This window comes from Coloeus monedula, assembly GCF_965178545.1.
Source record: "Coloeus monedula genome assembly, chromosome: 5".
Lineage (NCBI taxonomy): Eukaryota > Metazoa > Chordata > Aves > Passeriformes > Corvidae > Coloeus > Coloeus monedula.
The window spans coordinates 15,312,017-15,336,713 of NC_138785.1; positions in this window are offsets into that span (position 1 = coordinate 15,312,017).

Genomic DNA, 24,697 nt, shown 5'->3' on the forward strand with positions numbered 1-24,697 from the left:
CAAAGAAATTATAGAATAAACTGGACTGATTTCCAAGCCACACGATGACACAGCTTCCCTGTTTTTTTTTGGGGTGTGAAATAATTCATTTTAGTAAATACCCAACTTTTGGAATTCTAGGTCATCTTAGACATGGAGCAGCAAGAGATTCTTTATTAATCACCTGTATCCTATCATATAATCTCTTCCACTACACTAACAAGAAAGAGAAAACCTTTGGACACAGATCTGCTTTTCCTGGTAGATACATTAAACAATTCTGCAGTAATCAGGTGTTGTATTTAGTAGTAAAGCTACTGTGATTCCAGAGCTTTACTTTCAAAATCTGTCTAGCACTAAATTCCATCCCAACAAATGCATTTGGCCCTTTTCTAGGCCTGCTTGACTTTTCTCTAAGAATAACCAGACATTTCAGAGTAACTTACGACACTTGGAAGCAATAAAGAACCATTTCTACCCTTCTGCCTCATTACTCCCTCCTTTGTTTCATGTTGCTCTTCTTCCTGATGCCTTACCAGAGTAAATGCCTGAGTGTCTCATGTTTATTCACCAGGCTGCTGATGATAATCATGATGAAATCTCAGTAGCTTTCAGCTAGGGCAAGTGTTATTTTTTTAGAAACCATTTCGATTGCAAGTTATTGCATATGATATCTTAGGCCTTGATCTTATGAAAATCATACTTGATGCCAGGAGTAGTCAGACTGGTAAAGCCAAGCACATACATAAATGTTGGCAGGATTTGTTCTTTCCTAAGTGTAAGAGTGAAATAATTTAACAAATTGTGTCATACATATAAGGAGTATTTATCAGGCCAACATAGAGCAGCTGTTAATAATTTAAAACTGTAATCCATGTATCCATGTCTATATATGTGGATATATACCCCACGTGGAAGTTTTTGGAAATAGCCATCATGTGGTATGTTGTAAAACAAGCTGGAATATGCTGCTTGTGTGTTTTGGTGTGGTAAAGTGCTGGGATTTTAGGACTGCATCTTGTCACAGTTACAGAAATAAAAATTCTTCCAGGTTTTGTTACAGGAGCTCCTGTCTGCCACCTTGTGTGACAACATCTAAAGTACAGAATTGGATATTTAGAGGAAAACTAGTAGCAGTGGTCGTCAGATTTTAGAAATAAGTGCTGTACCTTCAGATCATTGAGGTATGGACTCCCTTGGAAAAGTACTCAGCTGAGCACTAGCAAAGTTCTTTGGGAGTGAAGGACCTGCACACACATTGTGAATATGTAATAATTAGAGAGACCAGACTAAAATATTTCTATGCGGAGGAGTAATAAATGAAATGCAGGTACCTGTAGTGCTAACAGATCACAGTCCTGGTCTTATATGAGGGGAACTAGAAAACTGCCATTGCCTCTAAAAAGCATAAGGAGATCCTATCCTTTACCTCTATATTAATTGACAACATTAGTTTATTATTTTCATACTGCTCTTTGGCCTATTTCTCTTAAGCTTGGGGTGATTAAGAGTTACTAATGTTTTGCTTGTCATAAATGCTCCTTCTTTTTGCCTGTGTGGCATAGACTTTAATTTGTAGTTTCTAATTCCATCCTTTCACACTGAGCTTCTGCTGATCTGCTCTTTATATCTTGTTTTCAAAGTACTCCAGATGATATCAGCTGGATTTATTTTCCTGCCCCAAGATACATTTCCTGCTTCCACTGTTGTAGTCCAAATGGGCTCTACACCTCTTTAATTAGCTGTGTTCCCAGCTGTTAGCCCTTAGAGATACTGCCAGCCTTTAATGGAGTTTGTATCCAGGCGGAGAAATGGGAGACGCTGAGTTAACTTGGCGCTGAGATCAGTAGGAGAAGAGCAAATTCAGCATGCTAACAACATTGAAGCCCAGGTGCATGTAGGTATTTAATTTTTCAGATTTAAACTTCTGACTCCCCCTAGATTTCAGTGGTGAGTTATCCCTCTAATTAGGAGTCAGGCAGATAACTTCTGCTCCTTTTACTTGCCTAAGTAACCTAGTAAAGGCAGGGGCACTTCTGGACTAAATAAGGTTAAGTGTTTGGATACACTACAAAGCAGGTCAAGAGAGGTGATCCTGCCCCTCTGCTCAGCCGTGGTGAGGCACATCTGCAGTGCTGTGTCCAGATCTGGGCTCCCCAGTGCAAGAGAGACATGGAGCTCCTGGAGCGGGTCCAGCCAGGGGCACCAGAGATGATTAAGGCACTGGAGAATCTTCCTTACAAGGAAAGGCTGAGGGATCTTGGCCTACTCAGTCTTGAGAGGAGAAAAATGAGAGGGGACCTCATCAATGTCTGTCAGTATCTGGAGGGAGGGTGCCAAGAGGATGGATCCAGGCTCTGCTCAGTGGTGCCAAGCAACAGAACAATAGGAATGGGCAGACGCTGATACACAGCAAATTCCACCTGAACATGAGGAGGAACCTCTTACTGTGCAGGGACAGAGCACTGGAACAGATTGACCAGAGAAGTTGTAGAGAAATCTCAGTGGAGATATTCAAGGACTGTCTGGATACAATCCCGTGTCATGCACTCTGGGATGACCCTGCTTGCGCAGGGAGGTTGGACCAGATGACCCACTGGGGTCTCTCCAAATCTTACCCATTCTGTGATGCTGTAAAACAAGCAAGTTGTTTAAATTACTTAGCTAATGACCTTTGTTCATTATCTAACCCCCTTACTAATACTTATAAGTGCAATTAAACAAATGGGGAATCAAAACCAAGATATACAAATCTAAAATTAGAAAACTAATTAGTTCTTTATTTCCTGGTTTTAAAGGGGAAACATTTTTCACCAGATTGAGAAAACTGTGAAAAATGTCTCATTAAATTAATAAAGTATTTAAAGATAATCTTGATAATTAATGTGCTTACAGTTGATCTTCAAAGACTTGAAATAATGTTGATATGTAAGTACATAGGCATTTCTTATAATGTTATACAGATATTTGTACATATATGTAGTGATAGATGCAAGGATGGTGCATCTAGGGTGGACTTCACCTGGTCAAACTCTAGAAGTTTAACTCTAAAGTTAGATATTTACTTCAATCTGCTAATCTAGATTGCCTCATTAGTCAGTGGGGAGAAATAAGGAACTCTAAAATGTCTTTCTGGCCATCTTATGAAGGATGAGACAAACCATAAATTGAAAGTTCTCTTTCAGGGTGGAGAAGAGCCTCTTCAGCTTGCCTGCTACTTTGATGTTTAGCTTCTCAGCAGCTGACATTTGAAGAAAGACCACCATTTCCTATGACAGTAAATAATTTTTCACCACAGATGTCATACCATTGGATTGAAACAGTGAGTTATTAAAGCTCTAGGAAATCCTCACCATCCTTTCCATATGAGACTTTGGGAAGCTCCATAGGAGATTTAGAGTTGTGTGGGAGTAGGGTGTTTTTACAATGTGGGAGGGGTGGTTTTTGATCAAAGGCTGGAAAATGTGTCCATCAGTTTGTTCATCCTCTGACTGTAGGAGTTAGAATTCCTGCTTGGATATGGAATCCTTGCTGTGACTTCTGAGGAATGTTAGAAGATGAGAAAGTGGAGAAGAACATTTCATTTGCTCAAAAAATGTTTGTGTGGCTACAAGATGAACAGCACCTTGTAGAATCAATCCCCACAACACCAACCAACTTAATGAAGATTATTCCTGAAGCAATCTATTCATTACTGCTGATGAAAAATCTTGTGCCTGCTGAATGTATACTGCCAGACATTCTACTCCCCCAGAATCGCCCCGTGCTATCATCCTACACTGAAAGTTTACACTTCCTCGGTCTGCTCTAGTTTATATCAAATGGAGATTATTAAGTTATACACAGGGGAACAGGTGGGTGGAGCAGCTGGCATGAGAAGTGAGCAGCCTGACAACAGAAAAAAAATCAGGGTAGATTGCAGCAGAAAAATTTTCCTAGGAAATTGCAAATTTCGCAATCTGTTCATGAGAACTGATGGTATAGCTCGTGTGCCAGGTAACAAGTCTGGGAGACTCTAGACTTCACTGGAAGCAGACTATTCAAGACCTTCAAAGATCTTGTTAGTTTTGGCTTCAGTCTATTACACTATATCAAGCAATCCTACTCATTCTGGAAAGCAACTCTTTATGAATTTCTTAAGTAGATTGAAAAGGTCACAGTGGTTTTTCAGTCTTAATTGACTGGCTGACTGACTGACTGGTTTACTTGTATTTTTTATTGCAGATAAAACCTTAAAAGACAGCTCTGTGAACTCTCAAAGTCAGGCAGAATTTGAGGGGTTTATCTTTGGTTTAATTCACCGACATGAGGAAAACATCATCTTGAACTGGTTCAAATAAACACCAGTTAAAGAAAGCTGCCCAACGAAATAAGCTCCCCTGAATTTGGGTGCAGTGTGAAGGGTGACCTAGTGGAATGAAGAGTTAGACATTCAGCAGTACTCAAAATTTAGATTCTAATGAACTGGGATAGCCAAGGAGAATGCAGTGAGTCAGGACAACTTGATAAGGCTACATTGGCAAACTTTCCACAATAAGTAAATGCGTAGACGACAAGATCAGATGTGGAAGAAAAGATAAGCTGCCAGTTAATGTCTAATACTGTGGCAGTTTATCCTTTAGCATTTACAGGGATCCCAGACTGAAACAGCCTCGTAGTCAGGTCACTGTCTCAGGACACAGCAGAACAATGTCTTACCTTTGTGAGCTCAGTGTTGTAATGGTTTATCTCTGACTGTCTCCTGTTTTGACTTAAGAAGCTTTTCTCATTAAAGTTTCATTAAAACACATACGTTTCTATAAAAAGTTGCACTTCTAACAAATCAGCATTTTTCAAATGAAAAGTATTTAATCAAAAGGTTTCCAGCCAAGTCTAATTATAGCATCCTTTCTAAATGTTTCAGGGTTTCAGACAGCTCTTCAAAAAGTAACACAATGAAATATCTGTTATTACTGGTCTTTCACATTACTCAAATTACAAGAAACAATTAAATATGTCATAAAAGATATCTTGATAAGCATTGGACATGCCACTGAATAACATTTGGTGTCTCGAATTTCTAATTTGTCTCCTTTAAAATCAAACTTCCTTCTACTTCTTATCTGAATTACTGTTGAACACAAGCCATAGTTCACTTGGACTTCCTTTCTACATAAATTCAATTAAGAAATGTAAACATTTGAAGTCTTTTGGGGGGGGAGGCAGTGAAAGAAAAGGAAAAATAAAAGGAAGACTGTCAGTGGAAAAGATTCATGTAGGGTAAAAGGAGAGAGAACTATTTTTATGTGGAGAAAAGAATCAGTAGTAGCTTTTGACATGGACAAAGTAATCTGTTACTAGAGGGAGCTTGTGACAGAGGTCAGTGAGACAGCTGTGCATGAGAGAAAGGTAACCCAGCACAGTCACAGGGAACAAAATACTGCTAATGGCAGGTGAATGTGTTTAGCTTTTGGGAATATTTTTACTGTTGTGGAACATGCAGTGAGTGCTGGTTTCAAACCAGTATATTTTGTTTTTGTTGGCATGCTGCTTTTCATAGGCGTTTGTCGAACAATTTGCAAAGTCCTGGTATAATCTAAAAGGCTGTGGTAAATTTTACGAAAGTAAAGGTAAAGAGAGAAATATGACAACAATAGCAGGAGAGAGAATATAGGGTAAAAGGCTCAGCATGGAAGCTCGTCTGTGCATTACTTTAAGGTACACTTAATCCGGTAACATGGGAATTGTCAGTGCAGGTTTGAGACCACTGCGCTGGCAAAAGCTGGATAATACATGCAAAGGCCAACACACTTCTGAGTCATTGTCTAGAGTCTGGTAAAGGAAGTGACAGCTGGTGGTGTTCTTAATATCAGCATCCAATCCAAGGAAACCAGCTGAAGCATGTAGCTGAGAAAATTCATTACCCATTTAAAAAGTTCAAAGGGTATGTGAGGAAAGTTAGAAAAAGACTTTGGCTTTTGAACACTCAGCTCTTTCACAGGAGCTATAAAAACTTGTTTAAGAATGCATGCTGAGAATATTTCAGCTAAATGACTCTTAAAAACTGGGCTTACACAAGGTATGAATTCCAAGCAAGTTGACAAAATCCTTTAGCTGAGATAGACAAAGCAAAAGAAAACCCCCGAACCAACCCACCACCACCACCACCCCCCTAAAATTCCTAAAACTCCAGTACCAGTGGGTGCTTGACATATATATTTGCTTTTCTTTGATATTCTTTAAGCATGTTTGTTGAAAAGCATTTCTGGAAAGTTTCTACAGAACCCAGCCTGAGATAAGCACTTAAACCGTGGGATCTCAGCATCCTGGTTAGGAGTAGACATGGATTTGGGTCTTTTTTACCATGGCAAAACATATGGAATGCAGGCCCTTTCTGATCACAGAGGAGACTTATTCCATGAAGGGCTAGGAAGTGACACTTCCCTTTAAATCATGTTGCTACTGTTGCTCCAGAATAGAGAGGGTCTAAAGGCTGACCCTGGAGCTCTGGGAGACCTGACTGTTCTTGGGTGCCCAGCTGGAAGACAGCAGCAAACTCAACAGGTTGGGGTTGGGACAACCACAATTAAAGAGTCATTTGGGGATGTAAAAGAAGCTCTCTCTGCTGGAAGTGGCCAGGGAGAAGGATTTGACAACATCTTGATTTAAAAAGAGCAGTGGGCTGTTTTCTCATAAGAGCAAGTTGGATGTTATTACTCAAGTGTCAGATGGATTTATAAGATATTGATGAATTATAGCTATCTGTTTTGTGGCATCAATGTTGTCTGAGTAGACAGTGTTTTTATAATCTGCTTTAAATATAGCTTGAGCAGAAAATATTAACGTGAATCTAGATGCTTCATTAATAGAATAAAGTTTCTATTAATGTCTAGCATTAATAGAATTGTACAGAAACAGCTGGACCAAATCTTTGATAGAATTTTATTATTAGCTCTTGAAAAGGAAAGTATTGTAGATTTTTTCACCTGGCTTCTGACCATTACACTGCTGCTCTTCTATATGAACTTTTAGTAGACAACCCTAGGCTTTCATAGTTTTTTGGTTGTTCATTACCACGTAGCAAATATTTGAATCTTTTCCTGAATCATGGACTTTGCTGTTGCTGATGAGCAGAGCAGTTCAATTATTTTAGTGTCCTTTTCCTCTTGCACTTTCTCATCTGCTTTGTTTTCCAGAAGAGGGTCTTAATTTATTGCAAATTGTCCAGACATTATCAAAGCATAGTTATATTTTTCTCACATGCTTTTCATGTGAGAAAATGAAACACCAAGAGAAGAAATGTTGTCTGTGGTGACAAAAAGAAGGCTTTGGTTACCTACAGAAATAGAAATCAGCGTTACATCTGGCCTGACATTATTGTGTGCTAAAAGAAAATGACACCAAGTTTTCTGTGTGCTGTGTCCCTAGAAAAGGCAGGAGCCCTCTTTCTCTTTAACAACTCTATTTTCAGAGTATGCAACTGTCCCCAAAGATCAGATCTCTCAAACCCAGATTACTGTAGTCTTTGGTCTTTTCTTTTGGCCATGATATTGTGGCTGAATTTACTATCCTGTGCATCTTTTAGATATATATTTTGCTTTTTTAGGTTTTCAGTGTTGGAAACAGACATAGTATGGATGAAAATTGGCAGAAAAACATGAAAAGCTTCAGGATTTTGAGTCAGGTGGCAGAACATTCGGGAAGCTTCTGGCACACCACAGATGGTCTGTATAAACTGTTGTGGCAAGGCAGCTCTGCCAGGAACCCCATGGAGTTTATTTCTAAAGTAAACTTTTAAAAATACAAAGGATAAAAAATTAATATAACTTGAGATCACTGGTAATATGTTAGTTTGTCGTAATGAATTTCCATATCGTCCCATCCTTTCCTTCCCCCTCCCCCAGTTATACAAGATTAGTATCCCCATTTCCTAATTCCACCTTTTCTGATCTTTGTACTCTTTCAGAAAAATCAGATGGCTGGACTGGGGATACAGCATAGTATTAAACTATATAAGAATAATGTATTAGGTAAGGTAATAAATTTTATCACATTAAACCATATTCTTATTTGAATTTTGCTATGAAGTGTGAAAATTTTGGCAGAGCTTTGGGAATAGGAGTGGATGAGTCTAATACTGAAATTCAAACAAGATTATTTTTTTCCTCCTTGTTGATGTTTTTTTGGGGCTTGGCTTTTTTTTTTTTTTTTAACAAAGGAGAAAATGTTCTTAGAGGAGAATAATTTTCAGCCGGAAAATTCCCAGGCACACTGAACAAATTGGATTAACACAAAGTTTGGGAATTGATTGAGTTTTTTTCAAGAATATTGGCCATATTTCAGAATTTCTTGCAATCGTGATCCATGGTGCTTGGCAAATCTTATCTGCCAACTGATATTTCAAAAAGAAACCTATCTTCATAAAGTTAGTGTTAACTTCTTAATCACTTCTTTTAATTTCCTTATTAGCTAGAGAAGTCAGCATTTAGACATGTCAACCAAATTGTATAAAGGGATTCCAGGATGGCACTCATTTTTAATAATGGTTCCATTGTACACTACTGCAAAAATGTAAATTCTGCTTTAGCTAGTTGAGATACCAACTAAAACTTTCTATCTCTAAGCAGGTCTTAATATCAATGTCAAAATATATTAGTTGTCAAAATAAGAAAATATTTATCTTATGTACCAGTAAGATATCTTCAAAGGTAACACCACGTCCTCTCCACCTTAAAGTCCCAAACATTGAATACAACTGTGGTTTTTTCTGTGACATTTTGTTGTGAAGTTCTACTCAAGATTTCTTTAAACTGGGTCATAAAGGAGGAAAAACTGAGGTTACCTGGGCAAATTTGATTGTTTCTAAAAGCAATGCATCTGTTGAATTTTCAATGAGAATTTTTGCCCTTTGTACCTCAGTCTTTCAATCTGGTGAAAGAACTTATTATTATGTTTCTTTCAGGTGGAATCCCTGTGAAGTTAATAGCAAAATTCCATGGGATGGAGGCTAGACTTTTTGGGTCACTGAATATGGATCTGTCCTGGGAATTAAATTAGAGGCTGAACAGAATAGTTTGAGATTGAACGATGCCCAGTGCTTCTGCTTTTTTTCTAAGTTTTTTTCTCCCTTTCCTGTGTTTGAAAGGAAGGAAGTAAAACCCTTTCTAGGCTAAGTCAGAGAACATAACCTATAATTGCTGTTTGAATGGTCACAAACAAGCCAGGTAGAAAGCTTGGAAGATGCATTAGTGAGATAACGTGAGGAGTTCAGCTTGAGGGAAATCTGCATTGGTGACTAATTACATACATTCAGCAGTGGTCTCATGTCTTTTACGTGGAGTATGAATGTTGTGTCATGCATACAGTGCCATTTTTGTCTTGCAGAATGGAACCAAGTTGGGAAAACACACAGACAGGGTTATATAGCTGCAATAACCTATTCTCATTATATAATTAGGTGTAATCAGTCTATGATTTACTATAATGTTCCATTTGTGGTGAATCTGTATGTGAAGCCATATTTTAATGTTTCAGCCTCAAGACCTTTATTCTTGATTTGGTTGTTGTACCTTTCCACATCCATAGCAACAATTTAGGTATTCTCAGCATATAATAGTTGTGAGAAAATCAAATTGCGTCTGCTTTTGCCAAAGGAAGTCTGAATAAACCTTCCCTGGTTAAATATCACTTATTTCCACTCATGGGCTGCTTAAGCAAAGTCTTTGTCTGTTGGTGTTGCTCAAAGTAAACTGACTGTAATGTAAGTCTTCAGGCCCTCTTCAGTACCCCGATGCCACGAGCATTTCTTTGCTTCTTCCTGGAAAATTTTTCAGTGACTTTTCAGTGCTTTATTGCTTTGAAACTGTTAGAGAATCACAGAGTGTTTTAGGTAGGACAAGAACTCTAAGACCATCGAGTCCAACCATTAACCCAGCACTGCCATGTTCATCACTAAACCATGTCCCCAAGTGCCACATCTACATGTCTTGCAAATACCTCCAAGGATGGAGACTTGACCACTTCCCTGGGCAGCCTGTTCCAGTACTTGACAACCCCTTTGGGGAAGAAATTCTTCGTAATACCCAACCTTAACCTCCCCTGGTGCAACTTGAGGCTGTTTTTTCTTGTCCTGTCACTTCTTACTTGAGATGCTTGTAGTATTTTCACTAGCCTTTCCACTATTCACAGCACAGGGATGCAAAATTAAAAATTGTCTTCCTCTCACATCTTTAGAAATCTACCACAGAATTTAGTGAGAGCTCTGAAAACAGTGTCCAAGACCTTGACATTACAAGGATTTCAGACATGACCTGTGAAATGCAGGGAGGTCTCCAGGCTTCTTTTTTCACTGAAAATTTAGCATGGTTCTGTTCATCTTCGTTTTGATAACTGTACTCTATATACCTCCTCTCTGCCAATGACAGGAATGGAAAATCAAGACTCAACCACTAACTCCATGGCCATTTCAGCCAGCCCATCAGAATTCCTACAGCTGGTCTCTGCTCAGGACTCATCAAACATCTCTCCCATCACAGTTTATCAAACGCCTCCACCTCAGCATTTCAAGTAACTCAAGCTGCTTCCTTTTCGTGCTTGCTCTCCTGCCAAAACCAGAAAGCCTTTATTAAGGGCTTCCCCATCAATCATCCCAAAGGCCCCTTTGGAGATCTGATAAGTGTTTGCAGCCTACATTCAGGGACAGGCTGAATCTGTCTGGTGCAATTCATACAAAGGAATACAGAGGAAGGGAGTGATTTAACTAAAATGTGAAGCTTTGTTTCTATGCTGCAAGATATGTTATCATCTCCGTGAGCAGTGAGGTATTTTCAGGCTTTATAGAGTTTTGCATGCAGGGATTTGGGATCTGCCATGTCATTTGGGATTGTTAGGGTTTGCCTTCACTTCAGAGCCTGAGAAAGTGGGTAAATTAGGTTGTGCTGGAGCTTGAGACTGCTGTGCTCAAACTGCTACTGTGGTGTTGGAAGCTTACAGTTGGCTTAGATGTACTCACATCCTGTGCAATCATATCAGAGCAGACATTCCCTTCATCTTGCTAAGCCCATAGGGACTGAAAAAAGCATTTTAAAGGAAGCTAGATGTCTTATGTTACTGGTGCTCTGTATCCCATGTCTTATGATTTCACAAAAAAAAATTAAACGTTAAATTCTTTCCACCTAGAAGAATGGAGAGTGGGCTGAACTTCACTTTTCCAGGTAGTGCTGGAGACTTTAAGAAGTTCTGGGGCTGGGCTGGGTGTGCACACTTCATGGGGAGACCCACCAAAAACTCCCCACCTGCATAGGCTGCAGGTTCCATCCTTCTCTGCTAAGCTCCATTGAACAAGAAGTGAACAAGGCACCTGATTAAAAAAAAAAAAAAAAAAAAAAAAGAAGTGAAAGGAACAAGTGATTTATTTGTGATGCCAAAAGCAATCACCTTGCACGTTGAAGGATGAGATTTTATTTAGATAAATTACTTTATTCATGCAGTCCTGGTTAATCTAATAGCCCTACTAAAACTGCACTCAAGTTCTTTTGCTGGCCTGTTGCTGCTGTGAATTTTGCATAGAAATCAAGCTGCAGATAGTTGATTTTACCTGATTTAATTATAAAACAGCTCTCAGGGCAAAGTAAAGAGACAAGCTGTTGCCTGCCAGCTCCAGGTGCTGTGGAGTGAAGTCCATGGAGCCAGAGCAGCAGTGGCAGCAGGACTGTACCTCGTCACAACCTCACAGGAAAGAAACTGGATGTTGCCTGGTAACGGGAACTGTCGCTTTTCTTTTTCCAGAGGTTTAGCAAACAGCTGAAGCAACCAATGTGGGGAGCAGCATAAGGTTTGAAAAGAACAAATAGCTGTTGAAGAAAAAACAGGCAAAGAGTGAGATCAGAGATTGTTACTTGGATACAGCAAAAGCCAACACAACAGAAGGGCTGAGAGGAGAGGCAAAGGCGAAATAACAGTAGACTTATTTAAGCTCTGGGAGTATTTTTTAATTTTTTTTTTCTGTGCTTGTACATCTAGTGTCAATGCAGCTCTTCTACACTCGGTGATCCAAAAGTGTTTTTAGAAAACTTTTGGTGCAAGTCTTCTCTTCCTCACTTTTCAATCACTCCTCCGTGGTCAGATTTTCATGTTTCTCTTCCACTATTTTTTACTCTTTATTTGCTCTTCAGAAGAAGTTCCTTTTGTTATACCTCATATAAAGTAAGGGCAGTACTGGTTTCAAAAAATGGCAACTTCATTGAGACAACCGGGTCACTTGACACACCTGGGCTACTGATTCTGGGTGTCTGGTGCCTCGCTACCTGCAGTTTCAGATAGAAGGCACTACATCATGACCATTAAATAATAATTTTTCTTTATAATCACAAAAGTTGCAGAAATAGACTGCAAATTTTGCTCATGTGAGCACTAGGATGTTTGAAGGCCCATTCTTGATCAGACAACACAGAAATAATGGTACTGTCTTGGAAACTTCTTCCTTTAGAAGTGCTAATTTAAGTTCTGTTTTACTGATGAGGGAGATGCAGTTGGACTGCTCAGCTCAAATTTTCACTGTGATTCCTTTCCATCCACATGGCAAATGTACATTGCTGAATTCTCCCTGTAGATCAGGTCACAGAGACAAATGATCAATGAATGTAGAGCAAACAGGTTTATTTTCGATGTGTTTGCCATAAGTAATACAGGTAAATACACAAGTTATCCTGGAGAAGCTAGCCTGGCTCTTGGTTGCTGGTGGTACCTATATAAATTACAGTATATATGATCTTATATAGATTAGAATTACTTCAAATACTTTTACCTTGGTTGTATTTACATTTTCACTAACATGTTGCAGCTTTATCTTACAACTCAATGACAGGTTGTGCAACTTCCTCTTTAGTTCCATACAGCATTTCTAATGGAGATCTCCCAAAATATCTTGCTGGAAGGGAAATCCAGCATAAGGAGCTAGGTATGAATCCATTTCACAGTACAGCAGACTTTCTGTGGTAACTTCTTTTTAGTGCTGGCTTGTGATTACCATGCAATAATGAGCAGATATTTACACAGATACTCTGCTGGGTTTCCTTTCTGTGAGATGCCACTGACTATCATGAGGGAGAGCTCATAATCTGCACTCAAGGTCTGATATCACCATTGTTTTGATCCAATATGGATTCTCCGTTTATGTTAGTTTCCTCTTTCAGTTTTTCAGATTTTGCACCATTTTTTTTCCCCCATGTAGAAAATACCATTTCTGTACAATCATTTTTATCTTTCCATATTTTTAGGCATGAAAAGATAAATCAAATGTGTAAGACTTGTAAAACTCTAACCCTTTTTCTAAAGAAACAATTTTTAGGTTCCCTGCCTAGCTGTCAGATTTGTCCATCCCTCTCCTAAAGCTATTTCAGTCAGCTGTAATTCTTTTGGAAATTGTTATCTTTTATTTAAAGCAAAAAAAACCTGGGAGGAAATGTGTCCTCCAAAAAATATAAATTCTTAGAGGACACAAAATAATAATTGCATAATTTAAATACTATTAAAGAAGTTAATACACATATTTTCCATTGGGTTGTGTAACCTTATATAGTATTACAGCTCATTATTTTTGTGTGTTGCTGAATACTTCAACTGTACTTATTATATTTGATAATTAAAAGCATCTATCTTCAAAGAACAATGCAAGTGAAAGTGTCAAAAATACTGACATAGCATTAAAAATCTTTTGTTAAGAAAATGTGAGGAGTTTGTTCTCAAGAATGAAAGTTGCAGCTTTTGGCTTTCCTTCACTTGACATATTTTAGACTTAATTCAGTAGTCATCCACATCTGTGGATCAGGTTTTTTTTACTCTCCACACCATTCAATGAACATACTGTACATGCCTTGCTTTTTTTTAACACACTACTGGCCCCATAAGATGAGAGATTTGCTTTTCTTCTTTCTTTGGTCTGGAATTATTCTATTCTATTCTATTCTATTCTATTCTATTCTATTCTATTCTATCCTATTCTATTCTATTCTATTCCTATTATTCAAGTGACTGAATACCTTTATTTAGGAGTATTCTACTTATTTCTCTGAACCTCTTTAAAGTAAAAGGTTTTACTCAAGAGTGGAATCTGCCCGTTGTAAATAACCTTAGAATGTGTAGAAAAAAGAGTTGGAGGAGTAATTTAAGTCCCCGGAGTTAAATTATGCTATTGGTTATTATGCAGGCAGTTCAGAAAACTTCTGTGAAAACTTCTCTTTAAAATTCTCGGTAATTTCTAGAAGGAATATTACTAATCTTGGAAATTTATTACAGTGTAAACATTTCTAGCAGCTGACTCTGCACCTGCATTCTCTATCAGAGAAATTTTGGTTATGCAGCAAACATAGGTTTGCACACTTATACTCTGTCTTAAAATGACCTAAAAATCTATAGAGGTTTTGTTTTTTTTTCTCAATATGATGAGCCAGCTGGCACAACTGACAGGCTGTTCATGTGGAGTTGTGGCTCTTCCAGAAGATTTCCTGTAAAAATAATCAGTGTGTATTGAGATGTACTCAACTAAGAGATTTCCGTGTCTAAAACCATTTTCAGTATATGGTATTAAAAGCTTTTCTGGTATTTTCAACTTGCTAAACTTTGAGATTTTATTTTAATGACATACAACCTAGGAATTTTGGCTCTGATGAATAATCAACTGTGAGAGTAACCTCTTTTTCTAGATGCCTTGTAAAGCACTTAAAAGCCAACGGAGTGCACTGTTCTATTGGCTTGTTAAAATAATTCACCAAAATAGCAGATGTTCAACAACCTACAGGCAATCTTGTTGTGCATCATAGCTGCATATGCAAACCTACAGACATGTGGACCACATTAAACTGCTGAGCCTCTGGTGAACATAATCTGAACAATAAAATGAAACAAAATGGAAAGAAGTAAGCTAAAAGGAATTCCTTTCAGCAGTCCTCCCGTTGTTGCAGTGCCATTAGGAAGGGCTAAGCTGCTCCTGGATGTGCAAATGGCACGTAAGGGCTCTCTCTGTGTTGCAGTGCCTCATGTCATAGGCATGATAGTCTTGCTACTGTTGAATTTGGAACCTTAATCCAAGACCTAGCTGCAAGGATAAACTGTCTAATCCCAGCCCAGTACTGCCTAGATTTCTCTCAATACAGTCCACATGCCAAGTACAGTTTTACTTACGGCTATGCTTAGAAATGTCAAATTCTGAAAAGACTGGGGATTTTGCTACTTGAATCTTGCCACCATTCATGAAGTGAGAGTTCCTCTGCCTTTTTCCCTTGGAGGCCAACACTCACTGATGCTGACCCTCAACACAGTGGAGCACATGGGCATCCTGTTTAACCAATGGTTTAGTCATCAGGCCATCTGCCTGAGGTATGAGAGTCTGTGCTTTAAAATATCTGTCTGCTCTGGAGTCAGATCAGAGCGATTCCACTTCGCATTAAATATTCATTAGGCCCCTGAGTGGAAAAGAGGGAGAGAATGACTGATTCTATTTCAGTAGACAAGAGGCTGGGACATTAAACTGCAGTATAAGAAAGTTCTGTATAGGTTCTTATTCCAGTGAAAGGGTTTAGGGTAAGGCCGTCTCACAGTATCTTTTTCTTTGTCTGTGCTGTAAGTTTGAAATTTGTGCTCGCTGTACATGAACTTCACTGGTTCTTGCATTGGATGCTGTGACAGACCATTGGCTATGAATTTTACATTCATGCTTTGGGTGTAGACATGACTTTTAATGCTAATAATAATAATAATAATAATAATAAAAATATCTAGATTTTTTCTTAATTTCTAATCAAGTACTGCTATTCTATTTACTATCCAAGAATTGTACCTGTTTATGTTCTGCAGGATGAATGTTCCATGAAACTGATTTCTGGATTTCTATTAAATCGTGAGTCGTCTTTTTTTTAAATTTAATTTTTCCCCCAAACTGATGTCAGTGCCTGTGAATTTATTAAATGAAGCGAGTTCTGCTGCAAATCTTTAAGGGTATGAGAGCATATTAAACTGGCAGCTTTCCTAGTGAGGAGAGTTCGGTTCAAGGCTGTAGGTCAGTATTTAATATCCTCCAAGAGAATGATTCCATCTTTATGAACCATTGTCTTTCCCTAGGTAGCCTTGAGAGATAGAGCAGATAAGCAGTTGACTAAACCAAAGAGGCTGAATGTGACTTCACACATGCCTAGGAGCTTAGAAAAGGAAACTATGTTATGGCACAGAAACAGCATAAAGGAGGGCTAAAACTCATAAACCCAGTGATTTTTCATGGTAAGTTCCCCAGCAGAGAGGGCAAAAAGGCAGAAAGCGCGGTTTCCAGTGACTTCCAGAAGTTCTCAGCAGCTTCGGCGACCTTGGGAGTGTGGGCAATTTAGAACCAGACCGATGAACAAACATCAACTCCAGCATCATAGGTTAAGTCTCATAAACATCTGCTGTGTTACGAATTTCTATCCTTCAAATCCTTGCTTCCATCTGTATGTAAAAATCCACCAAAGCAGGTGCAACAGGAGAGGGGAGGGAGGGCTCCCGAGCCTGAGGGCCACAAAACTTGCAGTGAGGGATTTGTCCACAGAGCTGTAACCTAAGCACTGGGTTTGAGGTGCTTGGTGAAGCTGCTGAGCATCAGAAGGTGGCAGCATTGACGAAGGAAATGAGTAGAAAAGACGAATTAAAGTAAATATTGATATATATTCTGTCTTTTTTTACTTTGCACAAAGTAGTATTGTAGCAAGAAAACGGTAATAAAAGAATTGAATGCAAAATAGACCTTATTGTGTCTCTGTTGATGAGCAGCCCACTGAGTTGAACAGAATATTATTGTGAATTAAGGTGGCCATCTAAACACCCTGTGCATTTATTACTGGTGAACACAGTTATTGAAGTCACAAGCATGTGGGAAACAGAGTTTTTGCCCCTATGTAGGCTAAGTTGAGATCTACTGGTCCAACAGGAAGCTCAGTGGGATGTGGTTTTGCTCCAACCATTGGCTCTTAGATGCTCAGAGGGCAGGAAGCTCTGTGTTTGACATTACTGGCACTGCTCTGGACTGTGATATGTTTGGCCTTATTGATGCATGACTGGTCAATACCAAATGTGTGCTGAGACCGTGGAAGGGACCCTTTGCAGATTTGCTCTGGAGTTCAGCCTAAGCCTCCTCAACATGGATTTGTATGTGAGTAACACAAGAGCAAACGGAGCTTACGCTCTTCTTCTGGGGAAGTGTGGTATTTATGTGATTCTCAATGCAGCATCTTAAAACAACAAAGCCCTGGCATTTATGGCTGAGGTAGATGGTTGGTGAGTGTGGGCTTAAGGGCATGTGTATGGAGAACACAACCTTCCTCTTATAGACACAAACAGTAATTTTACTTTTATTGGTTTGAAAGGGACTTCCTAATTTGGAGCCAGCTGTAACAGGCAGTTGTGATAACCCCACACAGAATCTCTTGGAGAAAAGGATTTTTCCATATTTTCTTTCTTTGTTTCCTCTTTTTCCTCTTTTCTATATTCCGTTTTCCCCCTTTCCCCCCTTTTTTTCACCTTTTCTACCTTTTATTTTTCCTTTTGTTTTCCTCCTTCCTGTCAAAAGAAAAATAAGCAGAGTTTGTTTTTTTCTTTTCAGCTTTCTCCTGCTTTCTTTTCTCTCTCTGCAGACTTTCAGCCTTGGGTATCACAGACCACAGAATACATTTTTCACCAGTTTCATTTTTGCAGTAACATAGGTCCACAAATGGGGAAATCGAAAGGAAAATCAGACTTCATGGCTGTGTGACAACTACTTCCTCAGCTTCTTACCTACTTCCTGATACCTCTGATGGATTTATTGCGGCATGTTCATTGCTTACTCCTGACTCAGTTATTCCTGTTTTTAATAGTCTACCCAAAAAATTCTTCTTAAAATTTAGGAATGCCATGGCAAGATTTTGTACTTATAATCCGTCCCTTTCACGGAATCTTTTTTTTTTTGTTTGAAACCTCCTTCAGCACTACACTCTGAGCTATCAGCCTCTGCACAGAACTTAGCTTCACCTTTTGTCTTGTTGTCTCCATTTTCGGCTCAGATTTTGTCATTCTCTATTGGGACTTCCATTTCTTCACATTTTTTCTTATTATGAAGGTATGTGTGTGTATATATCTATATACCTGTATATCTATATATCTCCTGTTTTTATGTATTAAATATACCTTAAATTCATATCTGTATTTATATATTTTGGATGCCTTGATGTTTACCATATAGAACAACGAATTGGATTCCTTCCACTTGTGTCCTGTTGAGAATTTAGCACTCAATCATCTTGTCAATGAAAATCTTGTCACTTACTTTAATAGGTTTGACTCCGTAGAACTTAAGGGTAAACACTTAACAAAGTTGCCTCTTGGCAGGGTATTTGTTTTTCTTCATATGTGGTTGTTGCTGATGGGAAGGGGGAGAATATCCAAAAATATTTTTCATAACATTCCTATAGGATTCTAGGTTATAGTACTGTTCTCTTTCTCCAGTTTACTCCTGTAGCAGCTGAACAGATGAAGACATATAGGGATGATCTGCCTGTTGAAAAGTTTATTTAATGATCTGTATCCTGCCTTATGTTTAGCTTGCCACCCAGACACTCTACCATTACTCATGTGAGGTCATAGCTGTGATAGAGAAGTGAAAATCCTGTATCATGTTACTGGCATGACTTAGAAAAAAATTTATGCCTCAGGTCCAAGCAGGTGATTGTGGCAAACTGGATAGAGCACTGGGGTTTTGTGGTTGCATCAACACATGTGATGTCAACTCACAGTTCATTCTGTTATCCTTTCCTGCAGTTTGGATTGTGCACTGCTTCCTGTACTTCCCTGTTCCCAGCTCCTCAAAGGTGATGGTTGAAATGCCTCTTCTGCACCTCAATGCCTCAGACTGACTTAGAGAGTTTGTTACAGGTGACTTTCAATCACTGAGCTCTTAGACATCTGATTTCCCTGCTTCTAGAAAACCTGAGATGGTTTTGTATAAAATACCTGTATTAAATTAAAAGCAATACTAAAAGCCTGCTGGCCTTGAAGCACTATTCTAATCATCCTGTAGTAGTAAAACTTTAAAATTAAATTTCTGTAGGAATTAAGTCCAGAAGGAGTGTTATGTTTAAAATTAATACTAACTTCAAACCTTTTGTCCAAAGCCCTCAGCTAGCTTTTCATGCTGCAACTTTTGTGTGCATAATTAGATTTTTATGGATTTTCTTCTGATATTGTGTTTATAATCTTATCAGAGCAATATATTGTGTCATTGTAAGTACTTATTATGTACTGTAAGCCACGAACAACGCCTCTTTGTAATAGCCTACTTCTCTGGTAGTCAATGTGCATTGTATGATGCACACAGCAAAAGGATTCAGATTTTAGGTTACAAAATTAGCATTCTTAAAAGATGGATTGCAGAATATTAAGGACTTATTGAAGATTCCTGGAACATCCAATTATTTTTGAATGAACATTTTGCCATAGATTTATCTATCCATGATGCCTGACATTTTGGAAGTGTTATTATGGTAGACAAATAGGAGTGGGTATTTCATTGTGAGAGCCTAACAATTTTCAGATTATTGGTGTTTGTTGACCCATGGAAGCTAAAGGTACAAGACTTGGCTGTTAGGAGAGTCAATTGTCATGGTGCTAAATATGCCCATTTCCAGTTAGAGCCAGTGGTGCAACACTTGCTGCAATAGGGTTGGAGCAATAATAGTATCTCTTTATGAAGTAGGGGTTGCAGTTGTTCAAGTATAAGAAATAACCTTGGTTGTATCATAGTATAGAAATAAGGTGTTTTTAATAGGGTACAGACTGGGTATTTTTCTTCTTTACAACTGGCATGTGAACATGGAAATTACTTTTGGGAATAGATAAATGACTTACAGTTCACTATTAGTTCTAGGCTCCTTTGTGATTTCAGTTCTTTTTCTGAGTTAAAGGATAAAGAGGAATATATTTTTCTGCTTTTTTCTGGTCAGCTAAGTCATAGGTACAATATTTAGTTTTTTAAATTATGACATCCTTATGTCTTAACACATTTTTAATTTGAAACAGTGGATCATAGCCTTCTTTATATTGGTTCAACAGCAGCTATCATGTTTATTTCATTCAATTTAACATGGAACATGAAATTATTGTTTGCTTGGGAATTCTTTTTATCCCACTGGTGCATGTTAGCCGTTCTCTTTAAAGAGGATTAGGTGCATTTTCTCTGGTAGTTGTCTCCCATATGATGCTGTGGACTGAGGGATCAAATCAGCCCGTAGAGTGCTAGGATCTCAGTCCTGAACTAGCTTTCTAAGACTCAAAGACTTTAGCAGTCTGTTATAGAGGTGACAATGCTGTTACAAGAGAGCATGTTTTTAAGTGTGTTTCATTGCTTCCATGTGTGGATTTGCAAGCATTCCTGTATTCATGCACTGTATTTCCAGGTGCCAGGTCAACAGGTTCTCTGTCTGTGTTACTCTGCTCCAGATGTTGATTGGGACTCCCTCTGTGTACTCTTGCCTCCTATTTTCCCCCTTCACTTTAATATTATTTATTTTGTCTTTTTTTTCCTGGATGATCCATTCATTCATTCATGATCAGGATGTCATCATATTAAACTGTCGGGAGAATGGCTAATGATGAAATTGTCAGCAGGTGCCATCACCCGGTTCATTGCTGAATAGCTTGGCTACACATCTGCTTGGTGACGATAGCTCTGCTAGCCAGGTGCCTGATTCTTTGTATCTCCCATTCCCCTGTACTATTTTCCCATTGTTTGCTTTCAAAATCTGTAGGGTTTTGTCAGGTAAAACTTTGGGGTTGAATGGATGGGGTGTTTGGATACCAGTACAACGAAGTTTATGCCACTGTAACCAGTGCAGGGACTCATTTTGCTGAGGGGTTTGTGATGATTGTGGGTCAGAGGCTCAGTGGCAGCAACTTTGTCCGATTTGGGCAGCTGCAGTTTGAAGTAAAATACCTCAAACTGCCCTCCTGTCTCAACACACGAGTTCTCATCTCAAGGCCATCTGAAAAAAAATGATGCCTACCAAACCAAATAGCCACTAATCTATTCTACAATTTGATATCAGAAGCAGAAATAACCATTATGTTACCAAGAGTTGCAAGGCAAGCTTTTCCTAATGCTAGCCCTCAATACCAGTGAACTGGCTTAGCATTCACTGAACTTCTAGGTCTCCCAGAGTTATTATACGGTTATTCTGTCAGACTTTGCCAAATCCAGATGCAAATATTAGGAACAAATATTAATTTTGTTTTGGGTTTGGTTGTTTGGTTTGGTTTTTTTTTTTGAGAGGGGGTGGGGTGTTGAAGATTTTTTTTTGTCTTTCTTCCATTTCTCTGCTTGTGCCACAGCGGTTGTTTTAGCTGCCACCTCCTTTTGTTTTACTAACAGCTAATTCTTCCACAGAGAAGTGTGAGGGGTGCAATGCCCAGGTTGCTGCACTGCTCTTCTTTTAGAAAAGGTGCTGCTGCCTGAAGTTGATCAGTTTTAGCATAATAGCCAGACCTTGACATTTTACAGCCTTTAGATGTTTTGTGTCTTTATTAAAGCAAAGTGAGTACATTCACAGTTTATATTTGTGTTTTATTTATTTACTGTTCAGGCTTCTCTGGTTTTGCAGAGAGAAGCCTTAAACCACTATTTAAGTCTCAAAGACCAGAAGGCAAACAAGAGGATCCCTTAGATTGTTCTCTAAAGCTCAGGACATTGGACTGTGACTCACGATTCTGAGTACTTGAGATAGACAGACTCAATACGGTCAGTCTCACTTCTCTCAGCTGTTAGCTGCTTTGCAGTAGATAGGACAAACTAGAGAGCTCAATGGTGTGAATCACTAAGCTTTTCCTAGCAGAGGAAAGTCTGCAGAAGTGAACACAATCCTGAAAAGAATAGTGGAACACTAATTGACACAGTCATGTTTTCAAGGAGAATTCACGGCATACTTATAGCTTGCCAAGCAGTATTGCCGTGACTATAAATTGCAGTGACTTGTGGTAAATACACTTTATTTTGCCTCTGATTTCCTCCTTTATGCCTTTAAATTCTATTCAGAAAGTACTTTGCTTTTCTTAGGACACTTAGCAGTAGTAAAACAAGAGCACAATCACTAATTCCCCTTTTGCTTAAATAAAATAAAGCTTCTATTTGGCATAAAATATGGCAAATAAATGAATAAAACAGTTTTGTAAAGATTCTCATTGAATTTCATTCTACAAGATTGTCTTCAAAGTCTTCTTTTTAAACTTAACATATAAGGGGAAAACTATACTGATTTTAACCTTTTAGTGTGTGGGTGCCATTTTTGTGGGTTCAGGTCATTCTTGTAGAAATAGTGGCCTGTTATTTGAAGTCTGAGCACCCAAAACCAGAGCAAAATAGTGGAATTATGTGCAAAAGTAGAAACATGGGCCTAAATGTTCAAACCTGCCTGTTAAAAACTAGTGTATGAATTCCTGGTTAGGCATGAAAACTGTGAAATCTAATATTTTGCTGAACTTAGCTGATTCATTCTAGCTAAATTTGTCTAAAATAGTTGTTAGGAGTTCTAACTCCTACCTGGGCAGGCACTTGGCAAGGATATTTCAAGTTTAGTCAACCTTATTTTACATAAATATATAAAGGAAAAACCTTATATTTATGTGATTGCACATCTGAATTTAAGAACTGCTAATGGTTGCTCTGGAGAGCAAGACTGAGGTTGCTTGTAGCTCTATGTTTTTGTTAAGCAAATTATTTTGGAAGTGAAAGTGAAAAGAAGTTTACCTAAAGCTTCATTCTTTCCTCTTCCTTAACCTTTCTTTCTTAGTGCCAATTAATTAGTGTCTTATTAATGAAATAATTCAAGTTTCTTCATGAGATGCTGTTATTGTGGGGAGGCACTACTCACTTCCTGGAATGTAGCTCCCTGAAAAGACAATATATTTTGTCATATGAAGAGGGATCCAGTCTTCATTAGTAATTTAATGTGTATGTGTTGTCTACAAATATCTTTCAGAGCAATTCTAAATTCTGACTCTTCTTTCGTATTTACCATGTATTACTATTATTATGCATTACTATTATTTACTGTGTGTTGTTCAGTATTTAGTGTTTATCTGGTTCATAGCAAGCATAGACTGAAAAAAACATCATCTATAATCTATCAAAGTTATAAAGCTGGTGCCTTGGAGACTGTACAGAATCTGCAGTGTTCGTTTTTTTGACCACAATCATTACCAGATTCAAAAATTAAGTACAAATTTAACAGCTGTCGTGTGTTCCCCATCTCCTCCCTGCCATTATTACTTTGAGCAAGCTGCAAAAAAGTTACTTAATGCTGCTGTTCATGTCAAGATTCTGCATAAGTTCCTTCCAAGATTATTTGATGAGAAAATTGGATTTTGTAGAATACTTTAAATTTGCTTTGTCTATATACCACTTTGTTTGACCAGGGAGCACCTCCTGTACAAGCTGATATCTACACACCTTTCTCATTGAAGAGAATAATAAATAATTGATCTCCTTTTGGTGATTTGTTGCTTCACAGAGCTGTCATTCCATCTTGTGCATCCACCTCTGCAGCAAGGAGTTAAATGAAAGCTCAGTTGCTCCATTTCTGCCTTAAAAATGCAAAACTGCCTGCCTTGTCTTATCAATAGTAAATGCTTCATGGACAGCTGAATGCAGAACTGAATCAGGATTGATGGGACAAAAAAGAAGATTAGGATATGGGTAAGAAAGTTAGAAAAAAGATGGACTATCCTCAGCCTTAAAAAAAAAGACAGTGGAAACAGGAGGAGATGAGGAAAGTTTGGAGAATAACAAATATCAAGAACTTGTCTAAATATGACTTAATATCCTAAAAGCAATATTGACTTAGAGATATATATAAAAGGAATGAGAATTGAAGAGAAAAGAACAAGGACAGGAGCCATATAAATTTGGATATCTAAAATGATTTCTCTAGTTAAATGTTTTTAAACATTAGGAAAATATTACCATTTTATTCACACACTGAAAGAAAGCCCCCTCACAGATTCCCAAATTTGATCACATTGACATACTGGGCCTCAGAGATTAGTGGATGGGTAACTAAAATGCATGTGACAAAAGCTCAGAGAGTCTAATAAAAGCCTTCTTTCAGAACTCAATGAGTTTGGTTAAGTCAGGAGAGAAATTACTTGGCCACTCTGTTTCTCCCAGAGTTTTGCTACAAACCTATCCAATAGCCAGCTTATTCCTTCCCCATGCCAGCAAAAGCCTTAGTTTTCATGCTTCATTGTCCTAAAAATAGAACCCTCATTAGTGTTTTGAGATTTATTGAGCTAGAATACAGTTTCATGCCCACAGCTAGGAAGTCTTCCTCTAACATCTTGAGAACTGAGAGAGTGGTATTAACTTACAAAGTGATATGATGGTAAGTTACTGAAATGTCTTTGTATTTTGTATTTGTCATTTTTGTCTCTGTCCCTGTCATGGAAGCTGCTGTTGAAATCTTTCAACATCAACACTCTGCCATTTAAAACTTACCCTGCCAGCATGCCATCTGTTTTGATCAGGGAACCACTTTCTACGTGAGCAGACTCCCACACACGCTGCACTTTGCAAGAGACGAATGTGTTTGCTGGAAAGTAAAAAATCTAACCTTCCCTTGAGAAGCAATGCTCCTTGACTTAGTTTTTTTTAAAAAAATCTTATAATTAGATAAGTTCACTTTCTTCCCTCTCT